The sequence below is a fragment of the Bombina bombina genome, chromosome 1, assembly GCF_027579735.1.
Source record: "Bombina bombina isolate aBomBom1 chromosome 1, aBomBom1.pri, whole genome shotgun sequence".
In the NCBI taxonomy this organism is placed as follows: Eukaryota; Metazoa; Chordata; class Amphibia; order Anura; family Bombinatoridae; genus Bombina; species Bombina bombina.
The window spans coordinates 573461256-573483663 of NC_069499.1; the positions used below are offsets into that span (position 1 = coordinate 573461256).

At 39.6% G+C, this 22408-nt stretch overlaps 1 protein-coding gene across 1 annotated transcript in view; it reads left to right on the forward strand.

Moving 5' to 3' along the window:
• SPAG16 (sperm associated antigen 16) overlaps positions 1-22408 on the forward strand; it is a 984179-nt gene that overhangs the window by 738736 nt on the left and 223035 nt on the right. The gene's annotated exons all lie outside the window — the stretch shown is intronic.

Genomic DNA, 22408 nt, shown 5'->3' on the forward strand with positions numbered 1-22408 from the left:
TCAAAAAGATAATACCACCTGATTGTACTTATGCCTTTGATGGCAACGCTAGTACGCATTAAACATCTGAGCTATACGAGAATGCTAATTCCGCCCATAGGTCGTCCCTTGAGGAGGGGGGGTACTGTCATGACCCCAGCCTGGAAATGAAACCTGGGACCTGTTTCTATTTCTGCTGCTGTTCTTTCCCAGCCTGTTGTCTTGCCTCTCTGCCACCAGATGGCTTGATCACAGGCTAAGAATATTGGGTTTTTTCTGTTTTGCTGGCAACTTTGGCTCTCTGGCTTCCACCTGCTTTCCAGCTGAAACAAATCATATAATCAGCAGCCTGCTATATATGGGAGGTTTGTTTTCAGTTCTGGGCCTTGACATTGAGTGTTATACTCTGAAAGACCCTCTGGTCCTGTTTCCTGAGTGAAATACAGATTTGTTGGATTTCTTGGTTCCTGATTTCTACTTCATTTCCTGACTACTCTTCTGGATATTCCCTTGGGACTGGGTTTCATTTTTTTTACTGATTTCCTGGCAATTGATTTTGCCTAATTCTCTATTTCCTAAAGACTTACTTTTGCTTGCTTGTTACCTGATACTATAGAGTTGCAGTTCGCATTCTATTCAAGTTTCCTGTTTGTTACTACAGTGTTCCAGTCTACAGCATATGCAAGTATCCTGAATGTTATTACAAAGCGCTGCATTCCCTGCCTGTTTATTACACAGTTCCAGTCTACAGCATATGCAAGTACCCTGCCTGTTATTACAAAGCTCAGCATTCCTGCCTGTTGTTACACATTTCCAGTCCTACAGCATATGCAAGTATCCTGCCTGTTTAACAAAGCGCTGCAATTCCTGCCTGTTATTACACAGTTCCAGTCTACAGCATATGCAAGTATCCTGCCTGTTATACAAAGCCCTGCATTCCTGCCTGTTATTACACAGTTCCAGTCTACAGCATATGCAAGGTATCCTGCCTGTTATACAAAGCCCTGCATTCCTGCCTGTTATTACACAGTTCCAGTCTACAGCATATGCAAGTATCCTGCCTGTTATACAAAGCCCTGCATTCCTGCCTGTTATTACACAGTTCCAGTCTACAGCATATGCAAGTATCCTGCCTGTTATTACAAAGCCCTGCATTCCAGCCTGTTATTACACAGTTCCAATCTACAGCATATGCAAGTTATCCTGCCTGTTATTACAAATATCTGTATTCCTGTCTAATACTACAGCCTATAGACATTGCCTTATCTAATTGCATATCTCTGCATTGCTAATTAGCCTATAAATAAAACCATCACCTTTATTTTCCTAAAAACCTTGTACCTGTTTTAATTATGCCAAAAAGGAAAGACACACGCAGATAAAACACAACTTTAACCCCAGAACCTGACACCTCTGCACAACAGCTCCCACCTCCTGAACCTGCTCCCTTGCAGAAAATGACTCTATCAAAACTGGGGCATATGTCAATCATCAAAATAGGGACTCGCAGTTTCTTAGCATTAAGAAGTATTTTGAATATGTTCTTAGGTGGAAATCATCTCCTGTCTAATTTCTACGATTTATATCTCAGGTTTAGACATTTGGGAGTTGGGGTTATCTCAGCCGTCAGTCTTTACATCCGGGAGAGTGGTATCTCTATACAGATGTGTTTTCTCAATTTCCCAGGTACCTTTTCAAGTCCAGGGATCCTCAGGCGGAATGGTGGATGCATTTAGCAGTGTTTTGGCTTTGCAAACCTGGCTACATCTTTCCGCCTCTGTTTTTTTTCTTCCAAGAGTGATATCCAAGATTATATTGGAACAGTCTCATGTGTTTCTGATAGCATCAGCATGGCCTCACAGGTTTTGTATGTGAATCTTGTTCGGAAGTCCAGTTGCCATCCTTGGACGTTTTTTCTTTGGTCAGCCCTCTTGTTCAGGGGCCATTTTTTCCATCGGGATCTCAAATTACTAATTTGAAGATATGGAAATTGATTAGTCTTCAGTCATAGTTTGTTATCAATATGTTGCAGGCTTATAAGTCCTGTTTCAAGGAACATGTATTATCAGGTTTGGAAAACCTATATTTTATGGTGTTCTTTTTCATAAAGTCTCTTGGCATTCTTTTAGAATTCCTACAATTTTTCAGTTTCTTCAGGATGATTTGGATAAAGTTTGTCTGCAAATTTTTTGAAGGGATAAAAATCTGTTCTTTCTGTTTTATTTCCTAGAAAGATTGTTTAAAACTTCTTGATATTCACTGTTTTGTTCAGGCTTTGGTTTGTATCAAACCTGTTCGTTTATTAATTCTCCTTTTGGAGTCTTAATTTGGTTTAATGATTTTGCAGGCTCTTTTCTTTTGAGCCTATATTTTCTTTGAAGATTATCTACTTTCTTGGAAAGTGTTGTTTTTTTTGGCTATCTCTTCTGCTAGAAGAGTTTCTGATTTATCAGTTTTCCTCCTGTGTCTCCTATCTGATTTTTTCATCTAGATAAGTTGTTTTGTGGACTTCTTTTTTCCTAAGGTTGTGAATTTGAACAACATTAGTAGAGAAATTGTTGTTCCTTCTTTGTGTCCTAATACTTAAGAATTCCTTGAGAGTTCTTTACATTCTTTGGATGTAAACCTCTGCCATTTCTTTGACATCCTGTTTAAAGCTTTTGTTTCTCAAGGCTTATTTGGAAGCACGGCAGACTCTGCCTCAGAGATTTACAGCTCATTCTAAACTAATTTCATTTGCCATTATCTTGGCTTTTCTGATGAAAGCTTTGGATTATCAAATTTGTGAAGCAGTAATGTTTGTTATGCTTTGCATTCTTTTCTTGTTTACCATTTTGGATGTATTTTGCATTCTTCTTCCTAATCAGTCTTTGGTAGAACAGGTTCTTCAGGGCAAGCTGTCGCAGTTTAATTAAATTTTTATTTATTTTTTATTATTTATTTAATTTATCAGTGGAAATATACTGTTATTTTATCCCTCAGCGTCTCTAGTGACTCTTCTGTGGAACTTCCACAAGTTTGGATATTTCTATCCCATACGTCACTAGATCATGGACTCTTGCCAATGACATAAATGAAAACATTAATTTATCTAAGAACTTACCGTGATAAATTAATTTCTTTCATATTGGCAAGAGTCCATGAGGCCCACCTTTTTTATGGTGGTTATGTTTATTTTGTATAAAAACACAATTGTATTCCAGTTTCCTCTTTTTGTATGCTTTTTTTACTCCTTTTGTTATCACCTCACTACTTGGCTATTCGTTAACTGAATTGTGGGTGTGGTGGGAGGTGTATTTATAGGCATTTTGAGGTTTTGGAAACTTTGCCCCCTCCTGGTAGTAATGTATATCCCATATGTCACTAGCTCATGGACTCTTTCCAATATGAAGGAAATTAAATTTTTAAAACAATTTTGAAAATATTCATCTACAGAGTCTTTTGAGATTTATTCAGACAAATGTAACACCAAAGAACAAACACAACTGCTAGAAGCAATGCTTTGTGAAAAAGGCCTTTTCTATGACAGGTAACCAATTTACATACCTCCCAACATTTCAAAATTCAAAAGAGGGGACATCCCAGTCCCCCCCACCACCCCCCAGCGGCCTAAAAAAAAATTCAAATCCTGGTGGGGCGGGGGCTTAAAAAATCATAAGATTAAAGTAAAATAAATAGAATTCTAAATAAAGTCATATATTTTAATACACTTAGGCAGCAATCAAACACAAGCTCAAACCACTGGTATGGCTATGTGAGCTATGTAATTTAATTAGCCTTTGCAAATACATTGCTAAATATTTTTATCTTTAATTGGGACATTTAATATAAATTCTTTAAAAACTGCTCACTGCATTCCCCATTAATATATATATTCTGGCCTTTTAAAGTCAGCAAAAATGCACAGTAGCACACTACATAGCATACACTTATACATGCAGATACACACACACACACTACATAGCATACACTTATACATGCAGATACACACACACACTACTACATAGCATACACTTATACATGCAGATACACACACACTACATTAGCATACACTTACACATGCAGATACACACACACTACATAGCATACACTTATACATGCAGATACACACACACTACATAGCATACACTTTACAGGCAGATACACACACACTACATAGTATGCACTTATACATGCAGATACACACACACACATACACATTACATAGCATTACACTTATACATGCAGCATACACTTATACATGCAGATACACAGACACTACATAGGTATACCCTTATACATGCAGACACACACTACATAGTATACACTTATACATGCAGATACACATACACACACCTACATAGCTTACATTTATACATGCAGACACACACACACTACAAGCATAAACCGTATACATACAGATACACACGCACACAGTATGGATACAGATAGACACACACAATACAATCATATATGGGTATACTGTAATTCATTGTATGGGGTCCTGGGGTTGTCAAGCACATTAGCTGGCAGTCTGCGGCTGCCACAGTTCGTTACCCCTGGTATTAGCATGCTCATTGTATAAAACTGAAGGCATGCTACTATTTAAATCAGGGGTTAGACATCATCACTAGCAGAGGTAGGATTAGAGAGGTCACCATTACCCGTGGTCAGAGTGTATACAGCCTGTCTTACTCCTGCTTAACCCACACACCATTCCTTTTGCACAGGGATCTAACAGGTATCTAACCCCTGTGAGAGCAAAGCCAGCTGCTTCCTGAGTATGGGCCCAATAGTTATATTATATATTCTGGCCTATAAAGTCAGCAAAAATGCACAGTAGCACACTACATAGCATACACTTACACATGCAGATACACACACACACACTACATAGCATACACTTATACTAGCAGATACACACACACACACACCTACATAGCATACACTTATACATGCAGATACCACACACACAAACACTACATAGCATACACTTAACACATGCAGATACACACACACTACATAGCATAACACTTATACATGCAGATACACACACACTACATAGCATACACTTATACATGCAGATACACACACACTACATAGTATGCACTTATACATGCAGATACACACACACACACACATTACATAGCATACACTTATACATGCAGCATACACTTATACATGCAGATACACAGACACTACATAGTATACCCTTATACATGCAGACCACCACTACATAGTATACACTTATACTATGCAGATACACATACACACACTACATAGCTTAACATTTAGTACATGCAGACACACACACATACATAGCATAAAACGTATACATACAGATACACACGACCACACAGTTATGGATACAGATAGACACACACAATACATCATATATGGGTATCTGTAATTCATTGTATGGGGTCCTGGGGGTTGTCAAGCAACATTAGCTGGCAGTCTGCGGCTGCCACAGTGCGTTACCCCTGGTATTAGCACTGCTCATTGTATAAAACTGAAGGCATGCTACTATTTAAATCAGAGGGTTAGACATCATCACCTAGCAGAGGTAGGTTAGAGAGGTCACCATTACCCGAGGTCAGAGTGTATACAGCCTTCTTACTCCTGCTTAACCCACACACCATTCCTTTTGCACAGGGAATCTAACAGGTATCTATCCCTGTGAGAGCAAAGCCCAGCTGCTTCTGAGTATGGGCCCAATAGAATTTTTTTTTTTAATGCATGGGGCAAATCGGGACAGATGGCTAGCAATCCGGGACAGTGGGTACAGACCCCTAAAATCGGACTGTCCGCGAAAATCGGGACAGTTGGGAGGTATGCATTTAGGGCTAGATTACAATTTGCCTGGGAAGCCCTTGGCACCTCACAAGAGCGTGCTTCCATAGGCTCAACAGGAGCCTCGTTATCATGCTTTGAGTCACGGCAAAGAACCTAGCGCAGCACAGGGGGGGTAAGTTGCGCATTTGTTCAGCAAATTTCAAAATATATATGAATATATACATATTTATGTGTTTATATGTGTATATAAACACATAAATATAACTGTATATAAGCATATACATACATATTTATGTGTATTATATGTGTATATAGACATATTAACACATAAATATAACTGTATAAGCATATACATACATATTATGTGTTTATATGTGTATATAGACATAGTAACATAAATATAACTATATAAGCATATACATACATATTTATGTGTTTATATGTGTATATAGACATAGTAACATAAATATAACTATATAAGCATATACATACATATTTATGTGTTTATATGTGTATATAGACATATTAACACATAAATATAACTGTATATAAGCATATACATACATATTTATGTGTTTATATGTGTATATAGACATATTAACACATAAATATAACTGTATATAAGCATATACATACATATTTAACCCTTTGAGTGCTAATGACGGCTCTGAGCCGTCACAGAGTTTCTCACTCTGGTGCTAATGACGGCTCAGAGCCGTCATGAGCACTCTCCCACCTTGAGGGAGATCTGGGGGCTCCTTACTGCTGCTACCCCAGCGATAATGCCTGTAGAGTGACAGGCATCGCCGGGGCTTCACGTGATGTGCGGTGACGTCACGCGCAATTACGTGATGACGTCACCGCGCAACTTTATTTATACTTAACAAAGTTAAGTATAGGAGGAGGGGGAATGCCTGCTTAGAAGCCTGTATCTCAGGCATCTAAGCAGCTACAGACCCCCAAGACCCACTGTTGGAAAAGGTAATTGTCTAACCTTTCTAACAGGTGATAAGTCTTGGGGGTCTGTAAAAAAAAAAAAAAGTTTAAAAATAAAAAAAATTCAAAAATAAAAAAATCAAAAGAAAATATTAGCACCCAGGTGGGAAATGGCTTAGGCAGTCAAAGGGTTTAAAGTAAAAGACACAGTCCCCATAGACTTCAATGTAAAGGCACTTTTCAGTTCCTTTTTTTTTTTCTAAAAAAAAAATTAAATGTATTTTTTAAATGTAGCCTAGCATAATACTTAAAGGGGCAGTCTAGACTAATACAAAACTTTGATTACATTATTGTTACATACCAGAGAAACATCCTGCCACTGGTCCCCGCATCTAAAAGCTTATAAGAAGTACATGAAACATTTAAACATTCATCGTTTGCTAGTAGCTGAAAATGACTGCCAAGCTCTGCCCACCTATCGCATGTATATTTTGGGTTGTTTTAAAGGGGCATGAAAACCAAAATTTGCCTTTCATTATTCAGATAGTGAATACAATTTTTAAAAAAGATGCCAATTTACTTCTATTATCAAATTTTGCTTCACTCTCTCATTGTATTCTTTGTTGAAGAGCTATATAGATAGGTAGTGTGCACATGCCTGAAAGCACTGCATGACAGGAAATAATGCTGCCATCTAGTGCTCTTGCTTATGTAGAACATTGTTGCAAAACTGCTGCCATATAGTACTGCAGGGCACGTGCACACTCCTTACAAGCAAACAAGAGAAATGTGATAAATAGAAGTAAAGAGTAAAGTTGTTTAAATTGTATGTTCTAACAGTATCATGAAAGAACAATTTGGGTTTTTATGCCCTTTACGTTTCTGTCGATTTCGATAAGTTTCTTACTCGCACCCACAGACTTTTTTTTACTTTCAACTTGTAATTACGCACACTATCCAGGCCATGCTATTTTTTTACTTTGCGTGCAGTTTGAAGGTGACATAAAATATAGACTTGTTATTGATCTCTGAGGTCCTGTGATGGCACAGTATGAGAATTACATGTTTTGATCATTGGCATTCAGTGCAAAAAAGCTTACCCATAGTGTGATCTGGAGAAGTACTACTAGTGTGCAACACTATCTGATAGTGACTTGAGAGCTCAGCAGTTTACTGTATTGTTGGGTTTGTAATCCCTCGTATCACAGTGCATTTACTTGTTTCTGGTTACCTCTGTGTCTATAACGCCCCGGCTGTATATTAGGTTTACAAAGAATAGGATGAGAAACCTACAGAAAATAATTTTGTGTTTCTCTTTTATTAAAGCTGTTTAAATAATTGCAAGGTACCTACTTTTGGGCATCCTGAAATATTAGTCTAGAGTATGCCAAGTGCAATCCAATTAGACGCTGAACAATTTCTTCCTCACAAAAAGATAGCAATGTAGGTGTGATTGTATCAGAGCATATTGAAGATAGCATACCTCAATGTAATTTTTTAGAAAAAAGAGACAGAAAAGATGTGTCATTATGATTGATGGTAACACCTAGGATAAAAGCAGTTTTCACTGAGCCGGCATGTTTCACTTTTCATTCATAGCTCCGCAAAAAAATCCTTCTGTACTTTTAAAGAGCTATTGATTAAAATTACTTTTGGTAATAATTTAAAATATGTGCTGTTTGGTAATAAGCATTTACTGAAAGCCAGAGCTGTTCTTCAATTGCTGTTTACTTTATAATGACAGCTTTAATATGTTGACATCTTTTAAATAATAATGATATGACAGGACCATAATCATTTTACAAACCCACTCTGTTTTGCAGACAGCCTGATTAGCAGTATTGTATTGTTCCATGTTATAAATCCTGGTCCTTTTCCTTAATTTCACAGTACAAAGTATTGATTTTTAAAAGGTTTCTGTGTGAAGGTCAATTGTGATATTCAGTATTTGACATTTTGGGGTTCATATGGAGCCGCTGAAGGAATAAGGTATTGCAACCCTGATAGAGGACTATTTGATCCTTACTACCTGAATATGCAATTTTGGCCACACCCCCAGCAGGCCTCCCAACTGTGCCTATTTAAGAGGGACAGTGCTAGTTATGGGCTCTTTGCCTTACAGACAGCATTGTGTCATTATTTGCAGAATTTCCCTTAGTCCACCCACGGACAGCCAGACACGCCTATGAACCACCCAGACACACCCACAATCCTACCCACTAATCATCTGCCAGCCCACCCCCACAACACAGCCGTGCCCCCATGAACCTCCTGAGTCTCTCATAGCCAGCCACTAATGTTCTGATGTGTGAAACTGAAGATATCAAGGACTTCTTTATTGTATAAAATATTTCTGCATTTTATATTAGAATGGACCAGGGTTTCCCGCTCTCCATAATAAGCACCACATTTTCCTGGAGACAAAAAAATAAATAATAATTAGAGATAAAAAAGTGGCATATTTTAAACAGTGTTCTTGTGTATGTTTAAAGGGACATTTTAGCATAATTCTATGAATACAGTTCTATTTCCATATCTAGTAGGCAGTATGTTTTAGTGGTTGCACATCCACGGCTACTTCCGGCTTGAATACCTTGGAGATGAATTAAATGTAACTAATCTTGAGGTCATATAGCCCTGTGAGTATGGTCAATACCCCATTCATTCTCATTGCTCTTGAATGTATATAGAAGTTAATAACAGACATACAAATTGTAAAATCTGTTCAGAGTGACCATTTACTATAGTTTTGAGACTTATCATAGCACTTCTCATTGGTAATAGTAGAAGCCTATCTTTCATTGATGGATTTCTTTTCACTTTAGTTTTTTTTATTATTTTATTTAATTTTGTGGTAAGTTGTGTTAGCCTTAAAGACATTACTTAAAGTATACTTAAATTCAAAATCCAATCTCCATACAATTTTAAATGCATAGTAAACAAAATGAGGTAATGAACATTAATTATTTTTTCTTTAATTACCTTTGGGAATCGTGTTTTTACTATTGACTTCCTCTAACTACATGACACACAGTGATTACTTTGATTGTACAGAAGCTCATTGATATTTGGTGCTAAATGGCCAAAGCAAAGGAAATGACATACTCGTAAGGTGTTTTAAGGGAAGTACCTCTAGTTTCGTCTTAATTTTGCAAAGTCCTGCATTTTAATTAAACACATATAAAGTATTCATTTTATTATACAGTGAAGCTGAAACACAAAATTACTTACAGTGAAAATTGTATTCTTGGGTCTGTATATTTTAAGACATATTCCCTGCACTGATGTCAGAGAATACTTAGCCGCTGATTTGATTGGTAAGTTAGCTCTCATGCAAGCTACATTGACATGCAACCAAATGCGTCGTATGAGATTGGCATTCAGAACATGTACAAGGTGTGAGGCATAGAGGTAAAAAAATACTAAATCAGCCTTTTTTATTATATTTGACCCCAACATACTATTTTAATTTTATCTTTCTTTAATGCTCAAAATATCCTTTGTATTCTGTTGAGACTGCAGATAAACCAGTGAATGTAATTTTAGTATTTTTGTTGAATACTTCTTGGGGGAAATTATACATCAAGTATGTAGTATAGGATTCAATATTGGAAGATAATTAAATGTTTTTTTTTTCAGATAAGCAAATTGAGGCTTCTGAGAGATGGGTTTTGTGGAGCGTTGTTGGAATGCACATTTCCAGTTCATTGAACAGCAGTGTAATGATTATCTGATTCCATTACCTGTAATTTACTTCAGTGCTATGAGCTCCCTACTAATGCTTGCTTTGAAGGAGAATAGCAGGCCTGTGTGATGTAATGTCCTTGTGATGCACAGTGCTTTAACTCCTACTGCCAGGGGTCACATACAGAGAGTCTGGCTCTCTGTTTAAAGCTTGTAAGATGCATCTCAGCACTTAAAGATCATATTGTTAATCATCTTTCCTATTTGTTCACAGACATTGTTGGTTTACAGTGTCTCAATGGTAGCTAGATGGAGGATAGTTATAAAGGACCTGTGAGGTGTATGCCAACATTTTGTAAAATTAAATAATGTTTTAGTGAATATTACCTAAAGTAAAATATTTGGTGTGGTTGCTTGTTGGATGAAACCATTATAAACACAATTTAGAATAGATGTACCAGGTATTCTATATTGGAGAAGGTCACCTAAAAAAGAACTTGCTATTCATTAGGTTAGTGCATACTAATGACAGGGAGCATAATATTTTCTACTGAAAGAAAATTAGCATGTTCAGTATGAGTGCTTCTGGAAAGCAGCTATCCTGAAAGGCAGCTTTTTGTCATCTTGGTTTGTCTACAAAATAGGACCCCAGTATATACGCAACGATTGTGGCCTCTCATCCAACAAATTATCTCAGAGGTTAACGACTATAGGAAGCAAAGATTTCTTACCAAATAGCATTGTGTTCAGCAGTATTTTGTTAGACTGTATATAGATACATTTCTATCGCCACTGTACCATATATTCTATCTGTTAATAATATATTTTTTTTTTATTCTGTGCATAGGAGATTGTTATATTATTATATTAGTACATTGTCGAGCATTTATCCTTCCTAGACAGCTAGACTGAAACATCAGTGTTATTTTATTTTATTTAAGACATTTTATAATCGATCATTTTAGCCATACAATATCTGTTTTTTAGACAGATACTACATATTGTTTAATAAATTGTATTATTTTACTTGTACAACACAGACTCATATTGTTTATATTTTTTTTCATTTTTTATCTTATCGATATGTGCTAGTAGCAAAATTCACACAGGTCATTTTTTTTTTGCTATACATAGTTAGGGATCTACAGTAGGGTACTCACCCCTGTTATTAATTTTATGACAGTACCGTTGAATATATTTAGAACCCAGTCACCACTAATTAGAAATGGCATTTATTTGCGCCACCTTACACACATTCAGTGATATTGTTTACTGTGCTCTGTGCAGCAACTTTATTTTTCTTCATAAATGGAAAAAGTCCACAACTGCATTCATTACTTTTGGGAATTCAGAACCTGGCCACTAGGAGGAGGCAAAGACACCCCAGCTAAAGGCTTAAATACTCCTCCCACTCCCCTCATCCCCCAGTCATTCTTTGCCTTTCGTCCCAGGAGGTTGGCAGAAAAGTGTCAGAAGTTTTCGATAGTCTCTTATGGAGGGTAGTACTCTTCGGCATGATACTGGAGTTTTAAATAGTCCTATCAGCCTCTCAGTGAGAGCATGGGTGAAAATTAGAGTCCGGAGATGCAAGGAGAGTCTTTCTGCGAAACAATCCAGACTGATATTAACAGCTCCACAAGCAATCGTCATTGACGGGTTTCGCTGCCTGCTTTTTTCTCTCAAGTCCATGGAAGAAGCAATGCTACTATCTGTCACACTTGAAGGGCCTTGTTCCTGTTCCACGTCGTAGATTTCGGTAACATTGTTTAATTTTACTTTCATCATGGATGTATTGTAATTACAACTGTTTATCCAAGAGGGGCTACAACCTTTCGGGGATAACTTTAACATATGGTCTCAGTGAGGCTCCTTTTTGTATCTAGGAATCAAGGGTTAATATCTCCTAGGGGGGTTTATAATCATGTTTGTTATGGGATTCTGTCTCCTTCTGTGTAGTGTTGCTTCGGCTCATGGCTATTTTGGAACATAACGGCCTATGTCTAGTGACGCGGCCTTTACGGTCGGGCACGCTTTTGCATGGACTGCACGCTTTACCTTGTGACTCCATTTCCGCATTTCTGACCGTTTGGCGACGGAGAAATCCTGGTCCGCTGGTGTCTGGTTCTTTGGAGGTGGTGAGTGCCCCACCCATTGGGGGTGTAAGGTGCCGTTTAGATTTTTCTCATTGCTCCATTTTTTTTTCAGTGTTCCAGTTATGGAATGTCTCTGATTCAGACTCTACTTCTTGTGAAGAATATGAATTGGCCCGGGTGATACATGGCCATCAGTTATGTTCCGAATGCTGTTTCAGAGTGCTCTGTTCCTTGGGATCAGGGAATCAGGTGCCCACTGAGCCATCCGCCTCTGGGGATTCTATTTCCCATGAGACGAGTTCCCTACCACCAACTCTTACTACGCATGCAGGTAACCCAAACGCTACTTATCCTTCTATGGAGTGTGGCCTGTTCCCACCGGAGGTTACGACACAGTTCCACATGGCCATATCTGTGGCGCTGGCGCATCTGCACCTCACCTCCTGGGAGTGTGCTTACGATATTGTCCGTGTTCCGTTAACTGGAGCTCGTCAGGCATGGGATCGCCTGGTCCTGTTCAGCCCTTCAGGGGAGCGACTGCCTCTGAGGCCTCAGGGTGCCAACCTTTGGGGGGGGTGTTTTCTTTTGTCCCGGCATAGGTATGATGTGCCTTTCATTATAGACTGGCACATCTTAGTGTTCTACTAAGGCATGTTTTTGGTGCTGCTGAATCCCACTCTTAATGGGTCTGGGGATTCTCAGTCTTATTCTTCGACCGGCCTGCATGCATAGACATAAGGGGATGAAGTAATATTCTTATAGTCTTTGTTGTTTGTGTATCTTGTTCCAGTTCTGAGCTTGGAAGTCTCGGACCCCTGTTGAGCTGATCCTGCGGCGCTGTCCGTTCTTCCTGAGCGATAACCTACGGGTTGTTTTTATCTTTTATCTTCATCCGATGAGGATGCTTTTTATTTGGTTTAAATCTCAGGTTGTGGTGTGATGTTTCCTTCGGGAACTTTCTTCTCTGGAATTGATACTGCTGATTTTGTGGTCGCACTATTTGCAAAGGTCTGTCTGACTGTTCTTTATCCCTCCATCTCGGGGGAGATTCTATGTGGCCTTGACAGTGCTGGGGCCCTTGTTTTCAGGCTGGTCCTGACTGGGTACAAATACTTCTGTCTTTGAGGCCTAGTTCAGACACGTGGCACCTTTTTTTGTCCGGGTTGGTTCGGTGAGGGCGCCTAGTGATCACAATATGATTTGTGTTGTTTCTTGTTTTATTTTACAAGCTTCATCTATCATCCTGAGAGGACTTGAGGGTCTGTGGTTGCTTAGGGGCATGGGGGATTGGTTCAGTCCTCATTCGCCTTTTAATCTAGTGGGCCGGGACTCGGTTGAGATCCGCGGCGACATGCTCAGATGTTTCTGCTTTTTCCGGGAACTAGAGTGTTCCTTCCCGTTGTGGGTTGGGGCCTTGGAGGATTTAGGTCCTTCATTCTGCCGTTCTTACGGTTTTGCCTTTCATGGTCTCTTTGGAAGTGTCCTTTTAAGACTTGTTCCTTTTAGAGGTTCTCTTCCTTTGGGTCAAGACTTTCTGGACTTTGTCCGGTTTTTCTGGCGACTTTGGCCGCTTAATTATGAAGTGAAGGCCGTGAGACACTGTCTTCCTTCGGGAGTTAGTCGTCTCCTTATCAGGGGCTATAGGAGGTGTTATCTCTTTTTCCAAGCATTTTGCTTAGGGGATGTTTTTCTGCCTGGGTTCGGGATGCTTTGCATTCTTCTCTCTTGGGTGTGGTCCTCTGAAACGTTAATCTGAAAGGATTATGGAGACTAGCCTTTGTTCTAGTCTCTTTCAGGTGACTCTGTTCTCCTTCTCATTTCCCTTAGTGGTGTCCTTGGGGTCTTTGGACTCTAGAGAAATTGCGTGACTTTGTCGTGGCCTAGCACCTTGTTGGGGGGGGGGGGTGTTGACCTCCAGCTCAGGGTGTTCTCTTCCCTTTGGGCTGGGAATTATGAGTGAGTCCTGTACCTGTTCTCCGGGTTTCCCGGTTCTCATCCCCTGTAAGGTCTGATTGCTTCAGACGGGGTATCTTGTGTTCCTTGGGGGTGTCATTCGTTCTAGGACGATTCTGGGTCCTGTGTCCAGGGTTCTTGTCTTGGATCCTTCTTGGATGTCTGGAGACTTATGATCCTGTGGACTGGTTCGGGACCCTATGTTGCGACATAGGGACTAGCTCATTGGGCTTCCAAGCAGGAAGGCCAGAGTTCACATCTACCTTCGGGTACTGGTTATCAACTTTAAGGCCTGCCTTGTCCTTCAGACAGAGTGCGCTCCTCTTCATGGGGAGTTTTTTCTCTGTTGGGTCAACAGTGGGGTCTGGATGATTTTTTCATTCGGTCCGTGTCTTGAGGTTTTTCTTTTCTCCATGTTCAGGATTTGTGGGAAGGACTGGTGGCTCTTAGATAGTTTCAGAGTCATTTTTTGATGACTGCAGCGTGCAGTGTTTTTGCTTCAGGTGTTGTTTGTCAGACCTATCTGAGCTTGCTGCACGAGGTTTCGTTTCTGAATATTTTGGTATTTGCGACTTGGGAACCTTCGTCTTCAGTTGCTTTTTAGAGTGTGGTTGCACTGTGTTGGGAGAAGATCCTCTCTGTTTCAGACTCCCGGCCTTATACCGTGGTTTCTGTTTTTCTGGGGTCTGGGCATTGCCTCCCCTTGTTTCTATGAGACTGGTGGGTCTCTGTTGATCTCTAGTTCCTTATGCTAGCTGGACAGCTAGCTCAGCATACTAATGCACTGTGGCTACTCTACACTATAGCAAACCGAGGGTTGCAAGTCGATCCCCGGCGAGGTCTACTCAGCCTTCCTCCTTTCGAGGTTGATATGATGAGCAGCGCCTTGAGTCCCTTAAGGGGGATTAACCGCACTTTACAAGTATATTCATGTTTTTTGTGTCTTTCCTTCTTTGTGGAAGATTACGGTAGCTTGTTCCCTTTCTTTAGTAAGGGGCGTGTTGTTTGGAGACTGACTACTGGGCGACAGTGTCTCCTGGAGGCTGTTGACTCAGTCGAGTCTAGTTCCTGCTGTCTCTAGCAAGGCTTGTGGACTATCTACGGGTCAGTGTCCTTGGGTCTTTTCCTCTTTTTCAAAGTTGTTCTTAGGGTAGGGGTTTTCAGTCCCGGTGCCCTCAGAATGGGCCGCCTCTTGTACCCTCCCGTTTTTGCATTCAGTGTCCTCTATAGCTTGGATATTGTTTTCCCAAAAGTAATGAATGCAGCTGTGGACTCTTTCCATTTTTGAAGAAAAACATAAATTACACTTACCTGATAATTTTCTTTTCTTCAGATGAAAAGAGTCCACATCTTCCCGCCCATGTTTTTATGTGGGGCAACCTTAATTTTTGATCTTCTGGCACTTTTTCACCCTGATATTTCTTCTACTGTTCCTTGTTCCTCGGTAGAATGACTGGGGGATGAGGTGAGTGGGAGGAGTATTTAAGCCTTTGGCTGAGGTGTCTTTGCCTCCTCCTGGTGGCCAGGTTCTGAATTCCCAAAAGTAATGAATGCAGCTGTGGATTCTTTCCATCGGAAGAAAAGAAAATTATCAGGTAAGCATAATTTATGTTTTTTATTTTTTTGTCAGCAGCCACAACCAATTGTAAAAGATACTTTAATGTTTCAATCAGGATCCTTGTTCCAGGACTTGCAAGGGAGTGTGCATATGATATATATGGGCACAGCGTTTTTAGTTTAAGGATGTTTACTATGAAATTTCACGAGATTATGGTGAAAACCCACAAAATGACAGTAAACCAAAGTGAGAACTGAGCACTGCTGATTCAGATTTCACCATGCTGATGGCAGTAGAAAGAGTAGCTGAAGGATAACTGTTCGCAGAACACTTTGAGCTGAATACATTTTGCGTAAAAATATCTTCCTTTCTTTTATACAGGTGGCGAGGAGTCCACAATTGATTACTCCTGGGAATTACTCTTCCTGGCCACTAGGAGGAGAGGCAAAGATTTATAAACCCCAAGCGCTCTGTTAAACCTCTCCCACCTTACTAATCTTGTCTTGTCTTTGCCTCCATTGGAGGTAGTTAAAGAATGAAGGTGCTCCAGATGTTCTTCTGTGAAAAGGGTTCTCAGAGTAGATGCACATTTTCCCCTCAGAGTGCTGCTGATTGAGGGAGGGATGTATTGGGAGTATTGGGTAGTAGCACAGGTGTTGCAGGGACCTGTCCTTTGCCTCCTCCTGTTGGGTTGTCGGTATACTCCTATTCTATATGCTTTACCGTTATGATTCAGCACTGGTTTGGTTTCTATTGGATTATATGTTATCTTCCAGTAGTTGAGTGCTTATGGTTAAGTACATTTTATTGTATTTATAATTGTGTCACTTATCTAAGCCTGTTGCACTATTTAGTTTGTATGTTTTTGTACTCTGTAGCCTAGGGACATTATTTGCTTTATATATTTATATATATTTTTTCTCCTTTATACATTTTAAGGCTCTGTTTCCCTTTTTTATTTTTTGTTCTTATGTTTCCGCTAGTGAAAATCTTTTGAGTTTACTCAAAGGTACCAATTCTTTTATTTGTGATGCTGTTTGATATTATGAAGATCAATATAAAAAGCATGTCTTTGGCAGTCCTTGCTAGGAAAGCCTTATGGCTTAAGTCCTGGTCTGCTGAGATGGTGTCAAAATCCAGACTCTTGTCTCTTTCTTCTCACAGAAATAAACTGTTTGGTTCTGATTTAGATTCTATAATATATACTGTTACTGGAGGTAAAATTCATGAAAAGGATGAAATTCCAGAAAGGATTAAAGCTCTTAAGTTGGCCAATTCATTTATTGCAGATGACATTTTACAGGTTGTTAGACTAAGAGCTAAAACTTCTAGCTTCACTGTCCTAGCCCGCAGGGCATTATGGTTGAAATCCTGGTCTGCGGACGTTTCCTCTTAAGTCAATATTCTGGCGATTCCTTACAAGGACCCGGTTTGGCAGAAATTATCTCTGATATTACGGATGGAAAAGGGTCTTTTCTACCTCAAGATAAGAAGAATAGGCCTAAACGACGTCAGAGTAATTTTCGTTCCTTTCGTAACTTCAGAGGAAAGCCTTCCCCTTCTTCTTTCAAGCAGGAACAATCCAAGTCTTCTTGGAAACCCAATCAGTCTTGGAACAAGGGGAAACAATCACAGAAACCTGCAGCTGATTCCAAATCAGAATGAAGGGTTTGCCCCCGATCCGGGATCGGATCAGATGGGGGGCAGACTTTCTCAGTTTTCTCAAACCTGGATATGAGATGTCCCAGATCCCTGGACTGTGGACATAGTATCCCAGGGTTACAAATTGGAATTCAAGACTTTTCCTTCCAGAGGCAGATTCCTTCTCTCAAGATTATTTGCAGACCAGATACAGAGAGAGGCGTTCTTGAAATATATACAACATCTTTCCTCCCTGGGAGTGATAGTTCCAGTTCCAGTGCAGGAACAGGATCTCGGGTTCTACTCCAACCTATTTGTGGTTCCCAAAAAAGAGGGAACTTTCCGTCCCATTCTAGACTTAAAGTGTCTAAACAAGTTTCTCAGTTCCATCCTCCAAGATGAAGACTATACGCTCCATTCTTCCTTTAGTACAAGAGGGTCAGTTCATGACAACCATAGACCTAAAGGATGCATATCTTCATGTTCCTATTCACAAGGACCATTACAGATTCCTGAAATTTGCCTTTCTAGACAAACATTTCCAGTTTGTGGCCCTTCCATTTGGTCTAGCCACGGTTCTCAGAATTTTTTCAAAGGTTCTGGGGGCTCATTTGGCAGTGATCCATTCTCGTGGAATTGCTGTGGCACCCTACCTGGAAAACATATTGGTTCAGGCACCATATTTTCAACAAGCAAAATCTCACACAGAGATATTGTTGTATTTCTTTCATGTAATTAGCAAGAGTCCATGAGCTAGTGACGTATGGGATATACATTCCTACCAGGAGGGGCAAAGTTTCCCAAACCTCAAAATGCCTATAAATACACCCCTCACCACACCCACAATTCAGTTTTACAAACTTTGCCTCCTATGGAGGTGGTGAAGTAAGTTTGTGCTAGATTCTACGTTGATATGCGCTCCGCAGCAAGTTGGAGCCCGGTTTTCCTCTCAGCGTGCAGTGAATGTCAGAGGGATGTGAGGAGAGTATTGCCTATTTGAATGCAGTGATCTCCTTCTACGGGGTCTATTTCATAGGTTCTCTGTTATCGGTCGTAGAGATTCATCTCTTACCTCCCTTTTCAGATCGACGATATACTCTTATTTATATACCATTACCTCTGCTGATTTTCGTTTCAGTACTGGTTTGGCTTTCTACAAACATGTAGATGAGTGTCCTGGGGTAAGTAAATCTTATTTTCTGTGACACTCTAAGCTATGGTTGGGCACTTTATTTATAAAGTTCTAAATATATGTATTCAAACATTTATTTGCTTTGACTCAGAATGTTCAACATTCCTTATTTTCAGACAGTCAGTTTCATATTTGGGATAATGCATTTGAATCAATCATTTTTTCTTACCTTAAAAATTTGACTTTTTTTCCCTGTGGGCTGTTAGGCTCGCGGGGGCTGAAAATGCTTCATTTTATTGCGTCATTCTTGGCGTGGATTTTTTTGGCGCAAAAAATTTTTTCTGTTTCCGGCGTCATACGTGTCGCCGGAAGTTGCGTCATTTTTTGACGTCCTTTTGCGCCAAAAATGTCGGCGTTCCGGATGTGGCGTATTATTTGGCGCCAAAAAATATGGGCGTCGCTTTTGTCTCCACATTATTTCAGTCTCATTTTTTCTTTGCTTCTGGTTACTAGAAGCTTGTTTATTGGCATTTTTTCCCATTCCTGAAACTGTCATTTAAGGAATTTGATCAATTTTGCTTTATTTGTTGTTTTTTCTCTTACATATTGCAAGATGTCTCACGTTGCATCTGAGTCAGAAGATACTTCAGGAAAATCGCTGTCTAGTGCTGGAACTACCAAAGCTAAGTGTATCTGCTGTAAACTTTTGGTAGCTATTCCTCCGGCTGTTGTTTGTATTAATTGTCATGACAAACTTGTTAAAGCAGATAATATTTCCTTTAGTAATGTACCATTGCCTGTTGCAGTTCCCTCAACATCTAAGGTGCAGAATGTTCCTGATAACATAAGAGATTTTGTTTCTGAATCCATCAAGAAGGCTATGTCTGTTATTTCTCCTTCTAGTAAACATAAAAATCTTTTAAAACTTCTCTCTCTACAGATGAATTTTTATATGAACATCATCATTCTGATTCTGATGACTCTTCTGGTTCAGAGGATTCTGTCTCAGAGATTGATGCTGATAAATCTTCATATTTATTTAAAATGGAATTTATTCGTTCTTTACTTAAAGAAGTACTAATTGCTTTAGAAATAGAGGATTCTGGTCCTCTTGATACTAATTCTAAACGTTTAGATAAGGTATTTAAATCTCCTGTGGTTATTCCAGAAGTTTTTCCTGTTCCTAATGCTATTTCTGAAGTAATTTCCAGAGAATGGGATAAATTGGGTAATTCATTTACTCCTTCTAAACGTTTTAAGCAATTATATCCTGTGCCGTCTGACAGATTAGAATTTTGGGACAAAATCCCTAAAGTCGATGGGGCTATTTCTACCCTTGCTAAACGTACTACTATTCCTACGTCAGATGGTACTTCGTTTAAAGATCCTTTAGATAGGAAAATTGAATCCTTTCTAAGAAAAGCTTATCTGTGTTCAGGTAATCTTCTTAGACCTGCTATATCTTTGGCTGATGTTGCTGCAGCTTCAACTTTTTGGTTGGAGACTTTAGCACAACAAGTAACAGATCATGATTCTCATAATATTATTATTCTTCTTCAGCATGCTAATAATTTTATCTGTGATGCCATTTTTGATATTATCAGAGTTGATGTCAGGTTTATGTCTCTAGCTATTTTAGCTAGAAGAGCTTTATGGCTTAAAACTTGGAATGCTGATATGGCTTCTAAATCAACTCTACTTTCCATTTCTTTCCAGGGTAACAAATTATTTGGTTCTCAGTTGGATTCCATTATCTCAACTGTTACTGGTGGGAAAGGAACTTTTTTACCACAGGATAAAAAATCTAAGGGTAAAAACAGGGCTAATAATCTTTTTCGTTCCTTTCGCTTCAACAAAGAACAAAAGCCTGATCCTTCATCCTCAGGAGCAGTTTCAGTTTGGAAACCATCTCCAGTCTGGAATAAATCCAAGCCTTCTAGAAAGGCAAAGCCTGCTTCTAAGTCCACATGAAGGTGCGGCCCTCATTCCAGCTCAGCTGGTAGGGGGCAGGTTACGTTTTTTCAAAGAAATTTGGATCAATTCTGTTCACAATCTTTGGATTCAGAACATTGTTTCAGAAGGGTACAGAATTGGTTTCAAGATGAGACCTCCTGCAAAGAGATTTTTTCTTTCCCGTGTCCCAGTAAATCCAGTGAAAGCTCAAGCATTTCTGAATTGTGTTTCAGATCTAGAGTTGGCTGGAGTAATTATGCCAGTTCCAGTTCTGGAACAGGGGATGGGGTTTTATTCAAATCTCTTCATTGTACCAAAGAAGGAGAATTCCTTCAGACCAGTTCTGGATCTAAAAATATTGAATCGTTATGTAAGGATACCAACGTTCAAAATGGTAACTGTAAGGACTATCTTGCCTTTTGTTCAGCAAGGGCATTTTATGTCCACAATAGATTTACAGGATGCATATCTGCATATTCCGATTCATCCAGATCATTATCAGTTCCTGAGATTCTCTTTTCTGGACAAGCATTACCAGTTTGTGGCTCTGCCGTTTGGCCTAGCTACAGCTCCAAGAATTTTTTCAAAGGTTCTCGGTGCCCTTCTGTCTGTAATCAGAGAACAGGGTATTGTGGTATTTCCTTATTTGGACGATATCTTGGTACTTGCTCAGTCTTTACATTTAGCAGAATCTCATACGAATCGACTTGTGTTGTTTCTTCAAGATCATGGTTGGAGGATCAATTCACCAAAAAGTTCATTGATTCCTCAGACAAGGGTAACCTTTCTGGGTTTCCAGATAGATTCCGTGTCCATGACTCTGTCTTTAACAGACAAGAGACGTCTAAAATTGATTTCAGCTTGTCGAAACCTTCAGTCACATTCATTCCCTTCGGTAGCCTTATGCATGGAAATTCTAGGTCTTATGACTGCTGCATCGGACGCGATCCCCTTTGCTCGTTTTCACATGCGACCTCTTCAGCTCTGTATGCTGAATCAATGGTGCAAGGATTACACAAAGATATCTCAATTAATATCTTTAAAACCGATTGTACGACACTCTCTAACGTGGTGGACAGATCACCATTGTTTAATTCAGGGGGCTTCTTTTGTGCTTCCGACCTGGTCTGTAATTTCAACAGATGCAAGTCTCACAGGTTGGGGAGCTGTGTGGGGATCTCTGACGGCACAAGGAGTTTGGGAATCTCAGGAGGTGAGATTACCGATCAATATTTTGGAACTCCGTGCAATTTTCAGAGCTCTTCAGTCTTGGCCTCTTCTGAAGAGAGAATCGTTCATTTGTTTTCAGACAGACAATGTCACTACTGTGGCATACATCAATCATCAAGGAGGGACTCACAGTCCTCTGGCTATGAAAGAAGTATCTCGAATTCTGGTTTGGGCGGAATCCAGCTCCTGTCTAATCTCTGCGGTTCATATCCCAGGTATAGACAATTGGGAAGCGGATTATCTCAGTCGCCAAACGTTGCATCCGGGCGAATGGTCTCTTCACCCAGAGGTATTTCTTCAGATTGTTCAAATGTGGGAGCTTCCAGAAATAGATCTGATGGCGTCTCATCTAAACAAGAAACTTCCCAGGTATCTGTCCAGATCCCGGGATCCTCAGGCGGAAGCAGTGGATGCATTATCACTTCCTTGGAAGTATCATCCTGCTTATATCTTTCCGCCTCTAGTTCTTCTTCC